This window comes from Microtus ochrogaster, unplaced genomic scaffold (genome assembly GCF_000317375.1).
Source record: "Microtus ochrogaster isolate Prairie Vole_2 unplaced genomic scaffold, MicOch1.0 UNK12, whole genome shotgun sequence".
Lineage (NCBI taxonomy): Eukaryota > Metazoa > Chordata > Mammalia > Rodentia > Cricetidae > Microtus > Microtus ochrogaster.
The window spans coordinates 8069853-8078215 of record NW_004949110.1 but is presented as its reverse complement, the minus strand read 5'-3'; positions in this window follow the sequence as shown (position 1 = coordinate 8078215).

Genomic DNA, 8363 nt, shown 5'->3' with positions numbered 1-8363 from the left:
TCTCTCTCTCTCTCTGTGTGTGTGTGTGTATGTGTGTGTGTATTTCTGTGTGTGTGTGTGTGTGTTTCTCTGTGTGTGTCTATGTGTGTGTGTATTTCTGTGTGTGTCTATGTGTGTTTCTCTGTGTGTGTGTGTATGTGTTTCTCTCTCTCTGTGTGTGTCTGTGTGTGTGTATGTGTTTTTTTTCTCTCTCTCTGTGTATCTCTCTCTCTCTCTCTCTCTCTCTCTCTCTCTCTCTCTCTCTGTGTGTGTGTCTATGTGTGCGTGTGTTTCTCTCTCTCTCTGTGTCTATGTGTGTGTTTCTCTCTCTGTGTCTCTCTGTGTGTATGTGTTTCTCTCTCTCTCTCTCTCTCTCTCTCTCTCTCTCTCTCTCTCTCTCTGTGTGTGTATGTGTGTCACATGTGTGCAGGAGCTTGTGAAGGTCATAAGAAAATCCATAAGATGGATTTTCTGGAACTGCTATGTGGTTGAAAACCAAACCCAGGTCCACTTCCAGAGCAGCAAACAGTCTTGACTGCTGAGACTTCTCCTTATCTCCAGAGTTGGATTTGACTTTCTTTTTCTTATTTTTAACCACAGGAATTACATGTATACATTTGTACACAACTCGTTATATTTATTTCAAAACTTGATTTATTGCCTTATATACTTGGAAGAATCCTCTAGGCTTAAATATATTTTTTACAAAAGTATTACATTAGCCCGGTGGTAGCAGCACACACCTTTTTTCCCCTCCTATTTCTTTCTTTTGTTTTATTGATTTTTATTGAGCTCTACATTTTTCTCTGCTCAACTCCCTGCCTCTCCCCTCCCCTTCAACCCTCTTCCAAGGTCCCCATGCTCCCAATTTACTCAGGAGAACTTGTCTTTCTCTACTTCCCATGTAGATTAGATCTATGCATGTCTGTCTTTCTTAGGGTCCTCATTGTTGTCTAGGTTCTCTGAGATTGTGATTTGTGGGCTGGTTTTCTTTGCTTTATGTTTTTTCCTTTATGTACTCACTTATGAGTGAGTACATGTGATAATTGTACTTTCTGGGTCTGGGTTACCTCACTCATAATGCTGTTTTCTACTTCCATCCATTTGATTCCAGCACTCAGGAGGCAGAGGCAGGTGGATCTCTGTGAGTTTGAGGCCAGCCTGGTGTACAGAGCAAGTTCCAGGACATTCAGGATCGTCACAGAGAAACCCTGTCTCAAAAAAAAAAAAAAAACCAAAAAAAAATTGCATTGATTTTATTAAATAAGTTTTCTTAATTTATGAAATTGGGTTACTATTAGCTGATTTGAGTTACTTTCTTTTCTTATGTTTAAAATTTGCTATCATGGATAAGATGACAACAAACCTCTTATTCCCATCTGACTTCAGGCACTGTGGAAGTCCATCTCGAGGTGGGGGGTCCTAGGATAATTTCCTGTTCCCTCTCATTCTTCTCTTGCTCCCCAGTTCTCAATCCCGGGGGACAGAAAGTTTGTCTCAATCTGCTATTGGAAGAAAGAGTAAGATGGTCCTCAAATTCCTCACCTCTAACACACAGTTAGGGCTGCTTTGCTTGAAAGCTCAGCTTGCCCAGCTGGAAGCTTTGACAGCTTCAGTGGGTTGACTGTTCTCTCTCTCTCTCTCTCTCTCTCTCTCTCTCTCTCTCTCTCTCTCTCTCTCCCTCCTTCTTTTATAAAGCAGGAATAAAAATAAAAGTCTCTAGATGACAAAATTGTGACTATACATAGATTGGAATATAGTGCCTGGCATATTCTTTGCAAGCGAGAAATGGCAGCAATTTCTGCTGCCTGGCCCTACCTTTTGAGTGCACAAAGGCAAGTTCTGCAATGACTGATGCACTGAATATTTTGTTCAGTTCCAATTCCTTAGTGCCTGGAGAAGTGCTTGACTTGTAGCCACCTCTCCATTACTATTTGTGGAGCAAATGAATAATTCTTTCAATCACTTTATTACTAACACACAATTGTGGATGCCGCCTGTGCCACTTGCTTGCTTCTGCTGCTGTTTTTCCCCTGGTGCCAGCCATTCTGGAGTTTGCTTCTTACTTCTTCCTCTGTGGGTGAAAACGCTACAGTTGCCTGGGCATAAATATTTAATGTGACTTGAGCAGCAAAAGCTCATTCCTTTACTGCATTCGGAGTCCCTCCTGTGTCTGTGAGACCTGGAAGGCACTTGCTCTGTGCAACAAGTATTTATGGATCCAAATCACACTCTCCAAATGGCCGAGGCGTCTCACTGTGCAGCGTCGTGGGGGAGAACTTGGCTTTAAGAAGATCACATTCAACCCAAATCCCCAGCACTCAGCTGGGCCCTCTGGGTCTGATGGGAGGCATTTCTTGCCCAGGACCATGAAGCATAGAGAAGATGATAATGGTATCAGAGAAGCAGAGCAGATGTACGGGGATGTGATGCTGCTGAGCCGCATCTCAGCTCACTTCAGTCCAACAGACTCTCCATGGAGTGTGTGCCTCCGCCGTGAGGCTAGATAGCCGAGAAAATAAAAACAAGAGACATAGGCAAAACAAGTAGACCACAGGTCTCTCAAGGGAATGACACAATGTCTTTTCCCGGCGATGTGAGAGGGGTCCAGCACAGAGCAGTCAGAAAATACCAGACCCGTGTACCAGCGGGAAAGAAGTGTTCAGCTGTTGGTTGGATTCTTTCTATGTTCTCCGAAGTTGTTGGCGTGAGAGAGCAGCTGGTTAGAAGACTCGGGGTCTACCTGGGAGGCTCTAAAAGGAAAGTGACCTTGGAAGACAAGGTCACTCTTTTGTGCCAAAACAAACATGATTGACAGGCTGCCTATGCAAATAGAAAACTTGAATCCGGCTGTGTGGTAGTTCTAGCAATGACCCTTGAAGAAGTCTATATCTGAGTTTTCAGAATATTGAATGTTTTAGCTTGCATCTGCAAAGGGGGCTTTGTGGATGTGACTCGTCTCAATCATTAAGGATTGTGACATGCGGAAGCTAACCTGGATACAGGCTGGAAGACAGAAATACTAGCACCAGAAAAGTGGTGTGAGGTAGAAGGGAGAACTTAGAAGGTGCTGTGCTCTTGACTTTGAAGATGCATGGGCCGTGAACTAAGCAATACAGGAGGACTCCAAAGGCTAGAAAAACTTCAGAAGGAAGGTAGCTCAGCCAGTATCTTGATTACAGGACTTTTTCCTTCAGAACTGCAAGATAATAAATCTGAAGTGTTTAACCCAGCAAATTGCTTAAGAATTTGTAAAACTTTCTTGGAATCATGATAAAACAGCAAACCCATGTTTCCGTGGAAAACCTTGGCATCACACGGATTGTTTCACATGTGTGTCCAACAAATCATTTCACCTGAGAAAGGTGTGTTTAGGAGGGTGGGGTGTCTGAGCTCACCTGTCAATCATGGAGGCATTTCAAAGAACAAAGATTGGAGTTATGGGCTAGTGTGCTTTTTTTTTTTCTCCCAGAGTCTTAGCTATAGCCCTCTCCTGCTTCTCCATCTCTTCTCTATGAAGTGCCAGAGCAATTCTGAGAGAGTCGGGTATGTGCTGTCACCTGCACTCAGGTATATTTGAAGGCTTTTCATTGGCTTGCTATGTCCCCATGATCTGATGGCATTATTCTCAGACTCAGTGCTCATGCCCCCCTTTCCGTTTGCTCAAACCACACAGGCCACCATACTCTTCTTCCCGCCTGTCAAGACTTTATGTCTAGTGCATGGGTCCCTGTGTCTGGACGTCTTTGGCGCCACCTCACTTCTCTTTTCTCCCTTCAGGTGCCTGCTCAGAGCTCTTATCTCTTGCTTGCACTCTAAATAAAACAACCTGGTGTCACTTTTTCTCTACTATTCTTTATTTTTTTTAATAGTTTTGTTTTCCCAATCTGTTAATTGTATATCTACTATTTTCTGTTTCCATTAGCAGACAACCCAGGTAGAAACAAGAACTTTGGTTTATTGCTTATTTCTGTAGTAAAGAGATACTTAAATAAATTAACGCCTGGCAATAATAAATGACCATTCATTTACCATTTTCATAAAGCATGAGGAGACACCAAAGGCGTTGTATATTCTAGAACATTGTACAAAGCATAGGAGCCATTGCCATCTTAAGCGGAGCAACTGTGACCCAACAAGAGCTCCCCCAAGATCTGACCTGCTGACACTCCCTCATAGAAGGAAGGATGGTGTCCTACCTCCCTTAACTGTCGCTGTGATAAAACACAGACAAAAGCAAACATATAGAAGAAAGGGTTTATTTCCTCTTACAGCTTATGGTCCATCATCCAGAAAAGCAAATTAGGAGCTCAAAGCAGGAAATCTAGAAGCAGAAACTAAAGCTGATACCAAGGATGAATGCTGCTTACAGACTTGCTTTCTAAACTTGCTCATCTGGTTTTCTTATACAACTTGGGTCCACGGGCCTAGAGGTAGTACTGCTTCCTGTTGACTGGACCTTCCTATATCAATTAACAATTAAGAAAATGCCCACAGATATGCCTGTTGTAGGAGGTAGCTAGTGTGTTCCCAACCGCCCTGACTCCCAAAATAACCACACAGAAACTATATTAATTAAATCACTGTTTGGCCCATTAGCTCTAGCTTTTTATTGGCTAACTCTTACATATTACCTTAACCCATCTCCATTAATCTGTGTATTGCCACATGGAAGTGGCTTACCGGCAAAGTTTCGGCATGTCTGTCTCTGGCAGCGGCTCAATGGCTTCTCTTTCACTCCACTCCTTTTCCCCAGCATTCAGTTTAGTTTTCCCTGCCTAGCTCTGCTCTAACCTATCAACAGGCCAAGGCAGTTTCTTTATTCACCAATGGTATTCACAGCATACAGAGGGGAATCCCACATCACGTGCCCATAGGCCAGTCTGATGGTGGCAGTTTCTCAGTTGAGGGGTCCCTACTCCCGGGTGTGTTTTGTGTCAATTTGACATAAAACAACTAACACAGATGGAAAGGGTCATTGAACACTCCCCTGAGTTTCTAGTCCCAGGTACTTGTGTGTACTGGACTGTACATATTCTAGATTGTTAGAGTGTGGGAGGCTAACTGAAGGAGGACTCCATCTATATAACTTAAGGGACATTGTCACCCATGCTAAAGTAAGGCTTTTTTGTGATGTAGCAAGTTTGGTGTTATCCACACTACCGTGAATCCTTCTCATGCATGCTCCTAAGGAAGGACAATAAAGTCATTGGTTCATCAGAACTGCAACTTTGGTCTGTCATTAGTGCCCTAACTGGGGTGAGAAAATGCTCGTTCATAATTCTACACAAAAAGTTCACATACTATTGCACAAAGCATCAGCATCTGTGCTTTAGGAACTGGTGACCCAGAGCCTGGGACAGAGAGGTTGGTCCGAAGACAGCTGTACCATGGGCAGTCTCACCACATTCTGAGCGTGGAGTTCTAAAACCAAGCCATGTGAGAAGAGAAGGAAAGGTGGCCACAGGCACACCGCAAAGCGAGAGTAAGAAGATTTTGAAATCTGGCATTCAGAAGTCATATTTCTGTGAGTTGGAGAGGGTTGGTTAGTACAGAAATGGGGATATCCTGGAGGAAAACATGATTTGAGCTTAAAGCAGGTTGAGTCTGTGGGCCCAAGGAACATTCAGGTGTGCACTGATGGGCTGAACAAGGAAAGAGGTGGGTTGGGAAGGTGGGCTTGGGGTTGTGGGTATCAGGCAGAGGTACCGACAAGGGCATTAGGAGTGGGGAATAAGAGAGGTGAACGGAGAGGTCAGGTCAAACTAAACAGACAGTGGTGGTTCTGTCCTTGTGATTAAGTTTCTCCTTTAGTCCCAGGTCACTGCAGTTTGGAGACAGTCAGGGGGATAGGAACAAAAGTCAATAGATTAACAAGGATGTTGCTGTAGAGATCCAGGCCATGGGAATGCAAGCAAGGAACCACTTCATGTGTCCAGGGTATGATTAAATAGGGGGCCAACTTGTAATATTTTATAGCACATCGGGATTACTGTGTTTGAAGCGACAAATTGCAGATCTCAAAATAAGTAGTAAAGAAGATTTTGAATATTTAATGTAAAGAAATGGTAAACGTCTGAGGTGCTAGATAGGCCAATTACCCTGATCTGATAATTACACATTTGTATTTATGTAATGAAACATCACACTGTACCTCATAAACATATACAATTACTATGTATCAATCAGAACGAGACAGAGACAGAGAGGAAGGGAGAAAGAGAAAAAGAAAGGGAGGGAGGAGGGTTTGTATCCATCTATGGTCCCACTGAGTATTATGATGCCTGAGTATCCTTAACTGAAACTGGGCAGGCTGCCTCTGTCTGCTAGGGGAGGGTCAGCAGCACCTGAGCCTACAGGAGTCCAGCACTACAGAAGCAGCCAGCATTTGGTTCTGCTCTGCGGTCCATATGGCATGCCTGACCTTCACACCTGAGGACAGGCTGGCCTTCAGGTCATTTGCATGCAGTGGTTAGCAGGCCGTCAGAAGATTAGCAGAGGGATCCTTGAAGAACTGAACAGAGAGGCAAGGGGTTGAGTTTCTGTGAAAATGTCCTCTCTGGTCTATACATGAATGGTAAAGAGGTGTTCTTTCAGGGAAGGAGAAGGCCAACAAGCCTTCCCAGGACAGGATGGGGTCCCCAGGTGGGGCTGAGCCTTGGGAAAGTGAGAAGGGGTTGAAAGTGATTCTCAGATCAATAGAAAGGGTTTTTTCCTAGTGAAGAGCCAAGTTCTAGAGGAAGCCCTGAGACTTGGGGAAATCTTGGGATGGGAATAACGCCCTCCCAGTCCACTTCTGATACCTTCAGTTACCTCCCTCTCCCTTCATTCATTCATCAAGCAGATGTAGGACTTCCAAACACTGCCAAATGAAGGGGAATGCAGTCAAGACCTTAGATGATGCTCTATAGCGTCCTAAGTCTAGCAGGGAAGGAAACAAGCAAGCATGGGGAATGCTGCATTAGGGAGATGCTATTGGAAGCAGCTCTGATCACAAATGGGGATGTCTAGCCATCTGGGAACCAGCTTCCTTGAGCTTTTGGCCCATCAGAATCAGAAGAGTGCCTGAGTGTCTGGCAGGCAGAGTCAAGGAGAAACTACCCAACAAATCACCTCCAAACTCAGTGAGTTAAAGTCACACTGATTATTTCCTAGCTCAGTTTCTATGCACCAGGAATCCAGCAGCCTCTTGTTAAGGTGGTTTTGGCTTCGGGCCACGTAGAAGGTTGTAGCCATCTGAAAACCTTGACAGCGCTGGGAAAATGCTTCCAAACTGGCTCACTCATGTGACTATTGGCAGGAGGCCCCAGCTCCTTTGGGGGACACTTATTTAGAGAGCTGCTGGAGAGTTCTCACAACACAGAGGCTGGTTCATCTGGAGTGAACGGTGTAAGACAGGCAAACTCTGCACAATTCAGCCTTGGCAATCACATAGCCACTTCTGCAGCACCCATTTGCTGGAAAGCCAACTCTCTTCAATGGGGGATGGACACATGCAATAGGATGTGTGAATCACTGCAGGTCTTCCTGCATGGTAATTACCTCAAAGGCTTGTCCTTGCCCAAGGGGTGCTGTAAGCATTGTCATATGGAGGAGGCATCCATGGACTAGGTGAGGAGGTAGAAATGACTCTTTCTGGCAGCAAAAGGAGCAACTCCCATGCTGGAGACACAAAGGTAAACCAGAAAAGGAACTTAGTAGGGAAGAGCTTGGTCTGCATTCCGAGATGATAAGGAGGGCAGCAGGGAATCGGGCATGATTTGGAAAGATCGTGCTGGTTCACACATGAAGGGAGTCCAGTTAGTAGCAAGGAGGCTACTGCAGACACCAGGGTTAGACCTGAAGGGTCTCTCCTGGGACAGCGGGCACTGAGTCAGACACAAGAGATGGGCCTGGGAAACTAATTGGGTAAGCAGATGAAGGGGATGGGAAGTATCAGAAAGGATTCTGTCCCCCTGCTAGATGGCTGGACACATGGAAGTATTAAGTGAGAGAGGTCTAGGGAGTAGCAGGGTGGAGTAGAAAACGGAGCAGAGATAATGAAGGGGTCTATTTTGAACATGTGGATTTTAAGGAGCTTCTTGGCATGTAGACATTTTGAGTTGACATCTAGAAGAGAGTTCTGAATTCAGATAAGAACCAGCAAGCATGGGCAAACAAAATTTAATCAACAACAATAACAAAAAAAAATCTGTGTAATTCTTATTTGGGGTCTAATGAAAATGGCCTTGACTACAGTTTGAATTTTGCCTGCTTGGAGGTGTAGCCAGGTTTAGTGTCGGTTAGAACGCAGAAAGGGAGAGAGCTAGCATTTGCCATGTTCCTACTGTGTGTTAGAATGCAGAAAGGGAGAGAGCTAGCATTTGCTGTGTTCCTACTGTATG